Source organism: Urocitellus parryii, unplaced genomic scaffold (genome assembly GCF_045843805.1).
Source record: "Urocitellus parryii isolate mUroPar1 unplaced genomic scaffold, mUroPar1.hap1 Scaffold_43, whole genome shotgun sequence".
Lineage (NCBI taxonomy): Eukaryota > Metazoa > Chordata > Mammalia > Rodentia > Sciuridae > Urocitellus > Urocitellus parryii.
In genome coordinates, this window is record NW_027553833.1 from 2415783 (window position 1) to 2433701 (window position 17919).

Below are 17919 nucleotides of genomic sequence, written 5' to 3' on the forward strand. Positions count from 1 at the left end.
TCAAACTGTTGTGATAAGGTATGTTTACCTGTAATAGCCTCTATTATCATGGCTCTAGTGTCCTTCAGCAAACTCACCAGAGTTTATAAGGGCCCAGTCATGATCCTGTACCTTCATTGCCAGAAAAGTCCCCCACCCCTTAGTGCTTTTGTGAAATTTGGGCTTTCACCAATCAGTAGATACCAGAAAATGTAGGACACTGTACTTGGTGAGGTCAAACAAGTGAGCAGATTGGGAATGTGTCTGCCACTGGGTAGCTAGCTACCTGAATTCCTAATTCAGGGAGTTCCTTCACTAAGGAAGTGAGATGAGGTCACTGAACAGGAGGAAGTGAGATAAGCTCACTTCCTTGGCAACCACTTTTTTCTACCAGGTGTTCCAAAAGATCCATTCAAAGGAGGCTGCACCCATCTTCCTGTGACATTTTCAAAAGTTGACAAAGTTAGAACAATGCATCTGGGATCAGGTATCCAGACAAGTCTGGTTCTATCCACTTCTCTGGACTGAGAAGATACAGCTTGATTCAGATTCATCCCCTCATTCTGTCCATATTCTTTGTCCTGGAGGATGTCCTCTCAGGGCCCACTGAGCTGCCTTCATATTCCCCAGGGATCATTCTGCTATCTACCTATGAGGTACTCAGAAGGTCTATGATCCCCTCTATACCTCTACTGCAACATCAACTCTATATATGCTCTTCTGTGAAATTTGATTGAAGTAATGGAAAAAGCTTAGGGTTAACATGACATTTTGATTTAGAGGAGGAGTCATTCTTGAGGATGAATATCAGTATTGAGAAAAATGAATATTCATAAGAACATATCAGTGAAAAAGTAGAACCAAAACATAAAACTATGTATGATCTGAATCATAGAAGGGCATTAGGTGAGGAATTTGGATAAAAATGTTTGAATTCTGGGACCCACTGATGTATCCTATTAGTCAATTAATGATGACACAGGAAGAGTACCATTGACAATTGAATGTCTATGACTACATCCACTGAAATGTGCATAGTGTATAGGTTTATTAGGGAGAAGGAGGAGTTGAGATTTAGTACTGATTTATCTTGTATGTATATTCATAAGAAGGTACATTGGAAAATATAAAATCTGATAAACATATACAAGTTCTGAGTTATGGAAATGTATCATATATGTTATATGATTATTCATATTTTTAAATGTGGAAGGGTGAAATATAGAATATGAAGAAGACACAAAATCAACAGGCAGCATTACCATTGAATATTCAATGGTTTACTCAAGAAAAACATGTGAGGTTATAGGAATAGTGCATTTTCCTACCAATTGGATTTTGGTATAAACATAAGTACAGGATTCATTTTGGATTATCTGACAGTAACTTTATTGTTATAAAGTGAATATGTATATCAGATAAAATGTATATTTTTTCCACCACATCTCTTACAATGTTTAAAAACTATACTGTTTTTGATAGGAATAAATATATGGTACGTTCTACGCATATCATTTTTTTTTCCTGGTTGATGCATGAATATATCCCAGGACTAATGCATAATATGTTTTATGCAAATTTAAACAGAAAAATAAGTTATGTTTTAAATATACATGGAATCTGATATTCATGTACAAGCAGTACAAGCATGGATTCAAAATGGCTCTAAGTTTTGTGGTAATATTAGGTTTAGTATTGCATAATGAGCTTGTTTGAGTTTTGCTAAGAGATCATATATGTTTATCAAAAATTAGGTATGCATAAAAGAATGTTCACATCAAAATGAGTAGTAAAATATGTGTGAATACATGTGTTCTGAAATAGAAATTAATTTAACACAATAATATGTATATACATTTTTGAACATGAGATTCAATGGATATATTCCAGTGACACCATCACAGCTGGATATATTTTACTGTGATCTGGAAGACATTTTTTTTCTATTTTCCAAAGTGCCTGGGACAGCACAGCTGAATCCTCTTCCTAGAGATGAACTATGACCACTGGGGACTGAATGTCTCTGTGTGTGCAATGTGAAGCCATTGGGATATCCTCATGATTTCGCTGGAGTTCTAACTCCACCATAGAAAATTTGGTATTTGCTTTAAGAAGAATAGAAAGGTCAAATGGGACATGGTGCTGGAGGGAGTGACATCACAGGTGGTGAATTATGCTCTTCAGGAGAAAACACCATCCTGAAGCTATCTCATACATGTTTCTTCTTTCAGACTAGAAACCAGATTCTCAGCATAGCTCCCAAACAATACCCATAATAGGATGCCTTGACATATGATGGTCTGCTGGCTGCATAATGTCAGAAACGTGCTGTTTGGAAGCCAATGCCAGACATACATGGCCTTGGCACATATTTCTTGGCACACACCTACTCTCTTCTTTGCCAGGTAAATCATCAGTCGACTCAAACTCACTGGATCTGTTATCTTCAGCATTTTCATGAATTATGACCAATGAAGTCCCACTCTGATTCTGTCATAATGAGTAATAAGAATTCGTAAAGTGCTCCAGAGGTTCTAGGTCATGGGAATCAGATAATTTTAAGGATGTAGGTGCACCCATATTTCAACAATGAAGTAGGGTTTTGGCTGAGACAGCAGCCCAGAAGTGCTGAGAGATCTCCTTTAGCTGTAATATCAATAGAAATCATTTAGGGAGGGCTTTTCACATCATGGCCAAGAAGCCACATACAGCCAGTTGGATGGTTCAAACGTGGGAGGAACAACTCCTCTTCAGGCTGTCAACATTGTTGCCCAAGGCTGTATAGAGAATAATGTGTTAAATCATCACTGAGATTCCTATAGTGGTAGAGAAATTCACTCTGGTCCTTCCTCTCATTTCCCAAGGTCACCTCTGATGCTGGGGTTCCTTAAATGAAACATAATTCACTGCAACCCTTCTTGTGTAAGCCCCAGAACACAGGTCTCTGCTGAGATTCACACCACTGTTACATCTGAGTTTTTTACCAAGCTGTCCCTTAAAACCACCATATAAATCACCACAATTCATACAAGAACCCTCCAAAATGGCCCAGAGTCCCCTCATCTTCTTCCTGGTAAACTCATTCTAAAAACCTGGCATGAGGTATCCATACCTACACAACTCCAGGATTGTTTTAAATGAAATTACTCATGTCCCTCATTTGCCTAAATTTATCGTGGGCTAGATACCTTTTCTGAGAACAAGCAAAGTTGAAATGGGTTCAGAGTTTATACTGCATTTCAATCCAAATTAGATCCCTAGTGAATGCCAATGGTATTTTTTTCTTATGTGAATTTGAGCTAGAAAGAAAGCAAATAACTATATCCTAGCTGCTTGAAGGAAAGAACTAACACATTGGACCTAAAGGATCATTGTTCTATATTCATGAATGTTTGAAATCTTACATGATTCAATTGAGAGTTTCCATCCAAATTTTTCTCTTAAATAATATAACTTTTGGATGGATAAAAAATATATATAATAATTTTAAGTGATGGTGAGGATATCAACAGGTACCTCAAACAAGTGAGTAAAGGGCTTTAGCACTGAGTAACAAATGTAGTCCATTCAAACAAATTACTAAAGTGATTGTTCTGAGGCTTCATAAAAGAGAACCCTGAGACAAAGAACTTTTTCACCTGAAGAGAGAAAAATAGCAAATAACAAAAGCTCTGGACAGAGTTTTTTACAGGACCAAAGATAGGACAATGAATTTCTTCTATTGCTCACCCTGCTTGGATATCTATGTATCAAGGCAGGGTTATCATCTGAAAACCTTACATTCCACAGTTGTTTCTGAGTTTAACAGTGATGCTCATGAGCTGCCTCATGAAGTCCATACATAGCTATTTCAGAGGGCTTAGAGCTGGTCAACAACTTTTACACAAATCTACCTGCACCTCTCTGTAGTGGCCAAATTTCAGGAGGAAGACATGAAAAAATAAACATAGTAGGTCCTTCCCATCCACAAGGCAAGCAGCTGTCCATGCATTAATTTGCCAGTGTTAGTGTTGGGAATGTTTTCACTAGACAGGATACATCCACTGTCACATTCTTTTTCTTCTTCCTAGGATGACACATGTAAAGGGATATGTCAACACAGAAATTGTACCTTTCAGCAAAATGACTCACCATAATACATTCAAATAGCAGTGGAAGAAATGATTTTTCCTTCATACTTTCAGGCAATGAGAGAAAAAACCAGAAATCAAAACACACATCCCCAAACAGACACACACACACACACACACACACACACACACACACACAAAGCCCTGAAAAGAGCCTGTGTCCATCCTCAGTGTCATCTGACTGGTGTATTAAACTATGTTCACCGGTAATAGCCTCTACTGTCTCAGCTCTAGTGTCCTTGGGCAAATTCACCAGAGTTTTCAGGATTCAGTCATGATCCTGTGCCTTTATTTTCAGGAAAGGCCCCTCCTCAGTGCTTTCATGACATTTGGCCATCCATCGATCAGTAGATGCCAAGAAAGTATTTGGTGAGGCCAAACAAGTGAGAAGACTGGGCCTGTGTCTGCCTCTGGTGCCTAGCTACCTGAATTCTTAGTTTAGAATGTTTCATCACCACGGTAGTGCAGTGAGGTCACTGAACTGAAGGAAATGAGATTAGATCATTTCCTTGGAAACCACTTTCTTTTACCTGGTGTTGGCTGCACACATCTTTCTGTGACATTTTCCAAAGTTTACAAAGTTACACAAACACACCCAGGATCAGGTATCCAAACAGACCTGGTTGTATCCGTCTTTCCTGAATTGAGAAGATAAGAGCTACCTTCAGATTCATCGCCTCATTCTGACTATATTCTTTGTCCTGGAAGTCATCCTCCCTGGGCCTACAGAGCTGCCTTCATATTCCCTGGGGATCATTCTGGCATCTACCTTTGAGGTTCTTAGCAGGTATATGATCTTTTATATGCCTCTACCTCAACATCAACTCTATATATGCATTTCTGTGCAATTCAATTGAGGTAATGTAATAAGTTTAAGGTTAACATGACACTTTGAGTTGGGTGAGGAGTCATTCTAGAGGAAGAATATCAGTATTGGTAAACATGAATATTCATGAGAATGAATCAGTGAAAAAAAATTAGACCAAAAAATAAAATCATGTATGAACTGAATCACAGAAGAACATTATGTCAAGAATTTGGGTACATATTTTTTTTTAAATTCTGTGATGCAATAATGTATCCTAAGTCAAAAAATGATGACACAGAAAGTATACCATTGATAATTGAATTTTTAAGATCCGTTCATTCACACTTCAAACAAAATTTACACTATGGCATAGCGGGCTATATCCTCACAAATTTCCAACAGGTACATAAAAAAACTTGTAGACAAATGAAGGTTTGCATGCATGGTATCTGTCTATATGTCCATGCAATACCCAATCCCCTGATTTTTCTTCGCTTCCAACTAGCATGCAGGAAGAATCACACACATGCATGAGCATACAGATTAAGATCAAGATCACAATTGCAATATGCACTCAGCCAAGCAGACAATCAAAATTTGTTCCAGTGAATTTTCCTACTCCAAGAATCTGCCCTTTGAAAACAAGCAGAATTTCGCCCTGCTGTAAGGAGACTGTGCCTGGAGAGGGTTCCAGAGAGGAATTCCAGTGCAATTCAGCAGCCACTGCTAAAAATGAGTATAGACTGGCTTGGTGAGTAGAAAAGCACAGTCTGGCTAAGGACATTTTCCTGCACTATTCTAAGATCAACATTTACCTATTGGATCCCTTAAGTGTCATTTAAGTAAGTGATTCCTCTAGGAGATTGGTGCACATGCTCTCCTAAGCCTCTTATGAAATCAAATGAAGATATCACCCACACTATGCTCACAAGCCTGGGCACAAGTACACACACACACACACAGAACTTTGCAACTCTGCCAGCCTGGATGCTTAATGCTTAGGATCCAGCATTAAAGGAAGAAGAAATCCAAACATAAGTAAGATGTGGAGGGTGATCCTGGCTCTTTCCTGGCCACCTCTCATTTTATTTACTAACCATTACATGCACATCCCATTGTTTGGCACCTTGGCATTTCCCACCCTCAATCCAGGAGCTGCAACTCCACAACAGACTGCTTTCTCAGGTACAACCCCAACCCAGCTCGAAATTGACAGAAAAACCTCCTTTGTTCCCTCCATAGTTCCTTCTTTAAACTCCTCTAGCAAAAACATTTCCTATTTCCTACTAGCACATAAAATAGAACCAAGTCATCCACTACTGTCACTTGCTTGACTGAGCATCAGGTAATGAGTGCAGTCTTAATCTAGCAGCTGAGCTCCAGGTGGCCTTCACACATAGGTCCTCTGTGCCTCATCAAAATTCTGGGGTCTGTGATCCACCATCTCTTGGTCATGATCAGGTAGCCACTGTCTTTAGGTTTTTAAGTCCCTGCCCAGAGCTGCACCTCTGTTCATCACCTGCCTTCACAAAGGCACTGCTGACACCTTTGCAAACCAATGAAGAACTCAGGATACAAGGTGGCACCAACTTTCTCCTACATGCTTACTCCCAGCTCCACGAGTGCTCTGTCAGCAGGCAGCTGTGACCCCATGTTATATGCTGCCTCTGGGCAGTGGCTGCAGCACCTTCCCAAATGGAAGAACTCAGGGCTGTGAAGAGCAATTCCCATGCCTCTGATTTCGCTGCATGCTCTTGTCTTTTCTGTTCACACCTTTTCCCCTAACTCTGCCCTCTTCCTTTTTTCCACTTCTCTATTCTGTCTCCTTTATTTTGTATTCCCCTTTTCTTGCGCTGACAACTTACAAGATGCAAACATAGGTACAATGTGGTGCCAGGCTGAGTGATGGAGGCACTGACAAGGGAAGGTTAATACAGACCACACAAGCACAAACACAATCATAGCCTTATTTATTCCCATGAACTCACACATCACATGGATTCACAGTCACAAAAACTGTTCATGCACACAGATATGCATACACACATTACATAGATATACTCTTGGACATCTCCAGACAGGTGTACATACATTCTCATATGCACATACACCAGGCACATGTCCTCATGCACACACAGCCATATTCATAGATCCACACATTCATAGTCCAGACATGCAAATGCTATCCTTAGTCTCCACAACTGTAAACTTCCTCAACCTCTACAGGGACCAGGAAGATGACTGGCTATGAATTCAGAGGTCAGACTAAGCTCCAGGCTGGACCAAGGGAGAGTGAAAAGGCAAAGGGCCAGCAAAAACCTGCTATTTTCCTGTCACAGAAAGCAAGGGGTGATGAAACCCTATATGCCAAAGGAGCAGTTCATACATTCTCACATGGAATTCTCAGTGAAGGGATCTCCTGACTCCTAGAGTTGTCTCCCAGTAATGAGAATTTTGGGGTGTGGGAGGAAGTCTTTATGGCCCCCCACTGAGCCTCTCCCCTTTGCTGAAGGCTGGGCTCCCTTGGCATCCCTTTCTGATTGGCCCAACCTGATTTTCTCTTAAAATTGGGAGCCATCTCCCCACAAAGCCATGAAAAGCTAATTTCAGCTTTACTATAAATTACTGAAAATTCTAAACCTACTTGGAATGCCTGCACCTGCCTTGAACTCACTCATGCCTAGCTCTCTGACCAGATAGCATCCCTCTCTGAAACTTCAGTGGTGCCTCACAAATCTTGGCCTTCCCTGGCCAGATAACGACCCTCTCTGAGGCTCCAATGACCTTCATAAATTCTGATATCGGGGCCAGCAAAAATGTAAACTACCATTTGTGTTATCCTCGTCAGAGATTTGTTATCTGTAATCCCCCTTTGTGTAACTTTATGGGCTATAAAGCTGGGCTGCAAGAAAGCTGCGTGGCTGTCTTGTTCTCATGGTTTTTGTGGGGAGAGGCAACCCGGCCAGTCGAAATAATAAGGTTGCTTTAATTTGATTTTAATTGGAGTCAGTAGTCATTTCTTGTGTGTCCTGGTCTAACATTTCCACATCATCCCCCACAACAGGCCTTCCTATCCCCAGGAGCTTGACTCTCCTTTAAGATCTCCTCACTGAGACCCGCATACCTGTACCTCCACAAAATGGGATCTCACACAGACACCGCAAGGTATGATCCCCACCAGAAAGATGCTCATTTCATCTACCCCTACACACAGCTTAAAGACACCAGAGGTACCCCTTTACCCCCATCCCCGCAACCCCCAAACTCACAGGCCAAACTATCAGCGCTGCAGAGGAAAATGCCCACCCTGGGTGAGTCCTCCTAGAATGTGGTAACTCCTGTCTCCGAAGAGTAGCTCTGCAGAAGCTGCTGTCTTCCAACCCAAGGTGCCTGCACCTTTCCCAAGGAGCTCCCAGCACCTTCCTCCTTTGGCTTGGGTCCCATTACAGGTGGCTCTGAGGAATTGGAGGGCAGCTCCTGCATTCCAGCTGCAACAACATTGGCTCCTGCACTCCAGCAGCTCCGGGCTCTCTGTTGGCCGCGTGGGGGATCCTGAATTCTGGGCGCCGCCAACAAGATGATGTTGAGTTCCGCGCTCTAGTGGCAGCATCATTTGTTCTTACAGTCTGGCAGCAGAATTGCCTGCTGCACTCCAGGGAATCCAGTGCTATGGCAGGGGCTGAGGCGGCGACTGCATTGGCTCCTGAGCTCTGGCTGCTGTGGCTGCATTAGCTCCAGCACTTCACAGGCTCCTGTGCTCTAGTGGCTCCCGGGCTCCAGCAGCAGCCGCGGCGGCGGCAATGGTGGTTTCTGCAATCCAGGGCTTGTGTGCTCTGGTGGCTCCCATGCCCCAGCTGCAGCATTAGCTCCTGTATCGCAGCTGTACCTGCGCTCAAGCGGCTCACATGCTCCCGCTGTACTGTGTCTCATGCGCTTTGGGGGAGGCATTGTCTCCTGTGGTCCTGCAGCTCTTTCTGGGAGGCAGTTGCTCCGCCTTAGGCTTCTCTGGCTCCTCCTCTGCAGGCTCTGGCGGCAACATGGACTGGATGACTCCCTATTGTTTAAGCACAAGTGTTCTGCCCTCACTTCTGCTTTTCTCCCAGGAGGTGTGGAGGATGGAGCAATTCTTAAATTTGGACCAATAGGTTTGGTCCTTTTTCCAAACCTTTATCAGCCTAAACGTGAACCAATAGCATGGAACCAAGAGGTATATACACCACAAGCTGAGCACACTCAACAGGAGAATTGTTGTGGGATGCTTGGAGTTAGTTTGTATCTTGTAATTTCGGAAGCTGGGACTCCTGGGAAAGAAAGTTGGTGGTGAACTTCTGTGGTTGGCTGGAACACCGATGAGTAGAGTCTCCTATCAAGAACAACTTGCTGCAGAGGCCTGCCACTTACTAGGAACCCACGCGCCAAAAGAAGCCAAAAATTCAACTTTCACTACAGGGACTCTTTAGTGAGGTATGTGTGCTTGTTCATATAAATCAATATAAATGAGGTCTTTTAAATATATAATTTCACACGTTAATTATTGAAAGTAAAAAATTGACTTAATAATTAGACACATTTAACTAATTAAAACAAATTTTAAAAACTTAGACACAGTTTGTACATGGGAGCACATTCCTATAATCCCAGTTATCAGAAAGCTGAGGAAGGTGGGTTGCAAGTTCAAGTTCAAGATCAGACCCTGTCTCAAAATTTAAAAAGGGATGCATATTTAGCTCAGTGGTAGAATGCTTGCTTAGTACGTGTGAGTCCTTAGGTTCAATCCCCCCCACACACACACACACAGAGAGAGAGAGAGAGAGAGAGAGAGAGAGAGAGAGAGAGAGAGAGAACACAAGAAATAAATTTAAGTTTCAAGTCTTATTTTTCCTAGAAATGTAACAAATAAGTTACATTATTTCTGTGATCATTTTTTTGGTAGACGGTATGTATTAATTGCAAGAACTATACTTACAGACCATTAATCCTTTTGATATTAATCCAGCATGAGTTATATTTGGCGTTAAGATAAAAGAATGGAATTCTAGTACAAATTGTGGCCTATGGGAAGAAGGCATTTAGAAGTGGTGTCATGAATTAAATCTTAAGTAATATAGTACTTTTTCCAAAAATGGGGTGGTTAGGAAATGTTCAGGAAATAATATATATAAACTGCAAATGTCTTCTGATCTTTTAAAAAATAAAATGATACCTATGGGAAGCTGCAGACAGTTTAATATAATTAAAACTACATATGCGATATAGAGTGGAATATAAGGTTAAAGTTTAAGAAAAGATTTATTTGTTGTTTGTGTGTATCTAAATAAAAAATGAAGGTCCAAAACCTAGTGGCTTAAAACAATGAAAACATTTACTTGTCAGAAACCTGCAATTTGAACAGAACTTGGCAGGAAAAATTCACTTCTGCTCTACGTAGCATCAGCACTCAGAATCCTCTGAAGTTTCCAATACTCACTTTTTGGGCAACTAATTAATGCTGGCTGTCACTTGAGACATCAGCTGGATCTGTGATTAGAATCTGTTCATGTAGATGCTGAACTATTGGTATGTTTTGCCTTTTATAACCAGTCTTATAACTATCTACTTTACTTTCACTATTTACTGTTCTTTAGAGGTGAATCAATAAATCTACTATGCATTCTTGAAAGAAAAGTTAGACATTCTCTCTCAGTGTATTAATGACAATAGCAGGGTGCTAGAAGAGCTTTTAGGAACCAATGTATTGGAGTAATTATCTTTCAGAGGAGTGGAAACTCAGAACACTTGCTTAGTTTTAAACTAAGAATGGTACATGTATCCCAGTGGCTTTTGAATAGATAGGAGGCATTATGAGACTTTGGGTATAAAGAGCTTTATCTAGCAATTTTGGAAAAAAATATAAGATAGTGATTGCATGTAATGGAAGGGAGTCCAGTTACAAAGCCATTGCAGAAAGTAGCAATGACACCTTGGATTACAGCAGTGAATATTATGGGACCAGTGGTCAGAGAATAATGTACTTTTAGAAGAGAAAAAGTGACCTGCAAAGGTAAAAGCTAGAGACATGCAAAGAAAAATAGAATATTACATGTTCATGGAATTTGGAAGCAATCCTAGCATAAATGTTAAATAGAGAAGAAAGAGGGAAGATTTAAGGTAATGAAACATTGGAAACTTAAGAATGCAAATACAAAAATATTAACTGAATACATGGGACAAAACTGGATAAGATAGCAATTATAAAGCTAATAAATTCTTTTATTTCCTCTTACTTCTTTGTTTTAAATGGTTGAGCATGGGATTTCATTGAATGAGGTTGAATTCACTTTGGAAGAGCTAGATTGTGCAGAATGCAGAGGAACCATTGTTTATTGGACTGACTACTGAGACTGATAGAAAGTTGGAAAGATAAGGTGCAGGTTAATGGGACATGATTTGTTGTGGAAGGGAATATTCTCAAGAATATTGCAGAAATTACTTAATTTAGAAAAAAACATCAGTGGAATCAGAATTCCTGCATATTTCAAGAAATGAGACACATGTGGAGGAGATTTTTTTCTTCTCTTTTACTTGACTCTGATATTATGAACTACACAAAAATGAAATTATTCCTTAATCTCCCTCTGCCTTGGTTCTGTAAGGCAGGGGTAAGAAAAACAAGGATGCTCTATTTTAAATGACCTAATTAATGGAAAACACTTATATTGATGCCTGACACATAGAACTTCTCTATAATCATTAGTCCATTTATAATATAAAATAAAATAATTTTACAAGACCAAAGGCATTTTGAGCATTGAAATAAAAGCAGAGCAAAACAAAAGGAAACCTGATGGGTTAACAAGACTGGAGGGAGAGTGTGAATCTGCTTTGTCACCAGTGAGGACAGACACTCCAACCTCTAAGTCCTGCTTAGCTTCACTAATGAATGCATTTTTTTCTTTTACCAAGACACTAACAAGAATTACAGTTAAGTATTAGGTAACTCCTATTATTCCAATTGTTTTTTGCTTTTTAAAAGTAGCTTATAATTCTGAAAGAGTTGCCATAATTTTAATCCTACGAATTTGTGATCATTGGTGTATCATTTAATTTGAATCTTATTTTCTAAACTCAAGCCTCTAATATAAAAGTAAAAGAAGCCATAACACAATATTTAATCAATCATTTCATTATCATATTGGAAGTGAAAATTAAAGTTTAAATAACTATAAAACATAAAATGAAAATTGAACAAATAAGCTCTATATTACCAGGAAAATATTTCACTTTCAAGGTCAACATTGAAAGTTGATGCATATTTTTAAATATTAAAGTATTTTTACAGGGTCTGGGGTTATGGCTTGGTGATACAGCACTTGCCTAGCATGTGTGAGGCACTGGGGTTGATTCTCAACATTGCATATAAATAAATAAAATAACAATACATCAGCAACTAATAATTTTTTTAAAAATTATTTTTATGAATTAAATTAATAAGAAATGCATGATGTATTTTGTGTTAAGCATAATGTTTCTGCTCTCTATATTTTAGATACATACAATGAATTTAAAAATTATCACAAAGAAAAAAAAATTACTGATTTAGAAACACTAAATTGAAAATCAAATTATTTTTCTTTTAAATGGGCATATTGAAAGGTAATGGTTATACATTGACAAAATTGGGTGTTAAATTTGACATTATTTATCTGTAAGTAAAAGGAAATAATGGGAATTTGATTGCTTTTTGCATTTCATTAAGCAGAAATAATTTAATCTATTTCTTTTTACTATATATCAAGCACTTTTTAAGAGATTATAATTATAAATGCATTGTATCAATTATTCTTCAAATAGTCTTATAGTATTACTATTACTGCATAAATTTACATCTGAGGAAATGGGTAAATTTTCTAAAGAATTTTCAAGAGTCTCATGTTAAGATACACAAATAAAAATTGAAGCAATGTTGCTTTTCTTAATTAAATATATTATTGTTTGTCAGAAGTACATTGTACCCTAACCATTGAAAAGTGTGAGACATTATTATAGAATTGTGACATCATTTTAACATTTCTATCATTATGCATTACACACATGAAATATCTATCATCCATCATTAGATTCATTTACTTTGAATTATAGTTTGCTCTACCCAACAAATGAACAATTTTAATACATTTATTTTGTTATTTGTACAGATATCATGATTTACACTGATTGTTCCCCTTGTCTTATTGAAAAGTCTATAAAACAAATATGAGTTGCTGATAAATTAGAAAACATAAAAGTAAACAAAATGCTCTTTACCCTGATACACTGAGGATTATTATAGGTTCTAAAATTCTCATACCATGATAAAGTAATTTGTCAGCCCAAATTCTGGGATTGCTAATTCTCCAGTTTGAAGACTTGTGTTCCAAACCATCATGGTTTCACAGATCTGTAGAAATTTCATAGCTACAATTCTAATGAGGGGCAATTTATCCGTAACAAAGGAGTATTAACTAGAACAACATATATTCAATTTTAAGTTTTAATCTGTTGAACCTAGTAGTGTTCTATTATTTTCATAAGATTCAACAGAAAACAATGAAACTATCAGTCATTTTTTATAAACATAACTAAAATACTTGATTTATCAAGGTATTTTTTGCATATGATCTCCTGATCTGCAGGCAATTTGAGGTATGCAAATGATGTTTTAAACCTTCAAACATGGTTTGGCATTTTTTGATAATCTTTCCACTTTCTTATGCTGTGTTTATGTTAAGAATGCAGGTTCTCCTAAGAAGAACACATTGTGAATATAAAGCTATCATTGTATCCTTAACATTATTTTTAGGTGCTCAGACATTAAATATCTATGCCTACTTGTAATTCATTTGAAATTTCTATAGATGCCTTAGTATTCCAGTTAAATGCCTTTAGTTTCTCAAAAATTTTAATCTAAATGTTTACTCAGATGTGCATAAAGTTTCTGTTTATTAAATTGTGATTTTATTTATGTATTTATTTATTTAATTTAGTTAGGTTATTTTTTTCTGTTTTACAGTATTGGAGTTTGAACAGAGGGCCATTCTACCACTAAGCAACATCCCTACCTTTTTAAGTTTTATTTTGAGGAAAGGTTTTGCTGAATAGCCCAAGATGGCCTAGAACTTGTGATCTTCCTGCCTTAGTCTTCTGTGTCTCTGAGATTATAGCTATTTGCTACCATGCATGGATAAAATTATAAATTTTAAACACAATTAATGAATAATTCAGAACTATTAACCAAAATCTAGGTGATGCCAATTTATGCTTTTATGGTTCATGTGTATTTTGAAAATTTTTTGAACTTCAGTTTATTTGTAAGTCCATGTATATTCTAAACTTTAAATTTCTGGCCAGTAAATCATAGCTGTGACTACTCTGAGAATATAATTTTTAACCTAAAGTGAGGTAGAAAATACACCTAACTGTAAATGGAACCAGTGATGACTGTCTATACTTCTAGTTACTCAGAAACCTGAGGCATGAGGATGCCAATTTTACATTGCACAATTTAGCAAGACTTTGTCCTACACTAAAATAGAATGATCTGTAAAAACAATTCAGATGTTTGGCCCTTATTTACCCACAAAATTTAATTCTAAAATAAAAAAGCTAGCTTACTTCTGCTGGGTAAGACTAGCAGAATAAAATGAGAAAGCTCTTCTCAGACAAATGATCATATGGTCTCAAATAATTAAATTTACATCACAAGAGATTTTAATGCATCCCATATACCACCCATGTAAAACCATATACATATAAATCATTGGGCATGATAACAATATAATGTAGTCATGTTAAAGCCACAGTACTTCAGAGCAAACTTAAAATAATCTGATACCACAGGCTACAGAAAATTTTTACTACAAATTACAAAAGAGTGTTTTTACAATGGACTCCACAAAACCATTGAGAGTCTTCTGAAATATTTGGTAGTAATATGATTTTCTTTAAAAAAATATCAAAAGTTTTGGCTATCCTCTGAAATTATCTCATTTTTTTCTTTTCCAATAATTTACTTTCTATAATTCTGTCACTTTATTCTGTTTTTTCTTCATTTTTTTTGTCACTTTAAGAATACTGTTGTTAATAAATAATATATCTTTATCAGCCTGGTCATGAATATTTCTAAGAGTAGAAGTGGTATCAATATCTTCATAATAAAGCTGCTTTTCAGAAGTATAATTCAACTCTACAAATTCACACTGGGCTTTTTGGCTTATGAGGTCAGAGCCCAAAGCAAATTTGTTTTACCAATTTTCAAATGAATTAATGTAGCTGTTACTCTAAGTGATACACATATGAATCAAACACTGAAGAAATTTGTCCTATTAAAAAATATTCAATACTAATCCTAAACTCATTCTTCCTAAATCTACATTGAAAACCTACATACTCTGCATATTTCAGTAGATATTGACTTCTGCATTCGGTTATGAATGGTACACTTGCATATGTCATCATGTATTGATTTTATCATACATCTGTAAGTCCCCTAATTAAAAAATATGTATCCAAATACACACCTAATGCACTTCTATGTTTCAGATCTTACATATTTTTTCACCTATACATTCTTATGAATATTTATGTTTCTCAATACCAATATTCTTCCACTAAAATTACCCCTGACCAAAATTGAAATGTCATGTTAACTCTAACTTTACTGCATTATCTAAAACTAATTTTATGTATAGAGTTGATATAGCAGTACAGATATATAGGGGATAAACATCTGCTGAGAATCTCAAAACTAGATGCCAGAATGATCCCTGGGCAATATTAAGGCAGCTATGTAGGCCCTGTGAGGCATGCTGTCAATTTCCAGGAAAATCAACATGATCAGAATGAGGAAATGTTTCTGAATCAAGCTCTGTCTCCTCAATCCAGGGAAGATACACATAACCAGGCCTGTCTGGATACCTTATCCTGTATGAGTTGGTAGAACTTTGTCAACTTGTTGAAATGTAACAAGAAGATGTGTGCAGCCTCCATCTCATGATTAAAGAGATTTTAATGCATCCCATATACCACCTTGGGACCACCTGTTAGGAGAAAGTGGTTGCCAAGGCAGTGACCACATCTCACTTCCTTGACTAAGGGAGTGACCTCACCTCAATTCCTAGGCCTTGTAGCTCACTAAATTTGGAATCCAGGTAGCTAGGTACCCAGAGCCAGACAAAGTTCCACTCTGCTCACTTGTTTTGAATTATCAAAGACAGAGTCATACTTTCTTGGCATCTAGTGAAAGGTGGATGAGCAAATGCCATTAAAGCACTGAGAAGGGCCCTTTCTTGAGAATGAAGGTACTGGATCCTCACAGGGTCATGACATCTGTGGTGAGTTTGCTCAAGGAGACTAGAGCTGAGAAAGGACAGGTTCTTGCAGGTGGACATAGTTTAACGCACTAGTCAGATGACACTTTGGATAGACACAGAACCTCTTCAGGTGTGTGTGTGTGTGTGTGTATGTGTAACTGTGCAACTCTTCCTGTGCCTGTTGGCCAGGAACATCCTTTTTAAAAATTTCTATTCATTTTTCTTCATTTTAAAATTGGATTACTTGTGGGTTTTTTTGCTCTTGAGTTGCATGAGTTCCTGATGTAATGATAGCATTGTTCATAATAGCCAAGGAATGGGAATATTCTACATGTCTGTTGACAATGGATATATTAGAAAGATGTAAAACACAGACACACACACACACACACACAGAGAGAGAGAGAGAGAGAGAGAGAGAGAGAGAGAGAGAGAGAGAGAAGGTAGTGTTTTCAGTACTAAGAAAAAGAAAATCCTGCCATTTTTGGAGAACAAATAGAAGATTCATTAAATTATACTAAGTAAAATAAGTTAGAAACACCACATAACCTTAACTGTATGATAAATCTAAAAGAGTAGATATTATAGAAGCAGAAAATAGAATGGTGGTTGCCAGAGGTTGGGGTATGGCGGAGTTTGAAGATACTAGTCAGAATATACCAAGTTTCAGTTATGCAAATGGATGCATTCTTGTGCTCCTCTGTAGAGCATGGTGAAAGTAGTCAACTAAACTCTTTAGTATACAGGAAATTTGCTAAGAAAACAGATCTCAAAGTGTTCAACACCACAAACACACATATACACACACACTGTCACACAGAGTAACTGTGAATTCACAGATGTATTTATTAGCTTTATGTGGTTATTGGTCCACAGTGATTGTATGCATGTGTGTGTGTGTATGTGTGTGTGTATTTGTGTGTGTACATATATGCATATGTGCCAAATTATACAACTTAAATATATAATCTTTTATATATATTTTAATTGCTCAGTTATACTTTAATAGTGTTGTTTAAAAAGTATAAAATACAAGTGCTACGTATTATATCTTTATATTCATGCATAGAATTCAAAAGTTCATACACCTCTTGGCAGTCTAACAGTGTATATGATATTTTGCACACAGATTAATACATACACTGGATGTTCCAAACTGGTGAAAGGAGGGGAACAAGGTGCATGAGCTAGTCTGCTAAAACATAAGAGTAGGGGACCTGCCTTGTTGATATGTCCCCAAATTGAGGATGATTGGGCTTTCATCTTTTTTCTCTATTTTTAGGGCAGAAAGAAATATTGACATTAAAAGGACATCCCTCTTGCCTCTTTGCTCACCTGAGCTGTCTGGAAGACACAGTGTGATTGCCCACTCCAACAAGCATTTTTGGAAATTCAATGTAACCTAGAGTTAAATAATGTGACCTAGGGTTAAAATATATGGTTTGTATGGAAGGCAAAAACAAAGGCACTATGTTTTTCTTTTTCTTTTTCTTTTTATCTTTCAAATATTTGACTGTGAACATTTTCAAATATACAGAAAGAGAAACATTGAAAAGCTTCTTTCTGAAAATCACACTTCTCCCCACTTCAGATGAAGAAACAGTGGCATCAAAACTGTCCATCTAATAGGTGGGATCATTATGGTTTGAATCCCTCATCACCTGAGACAGAAGGC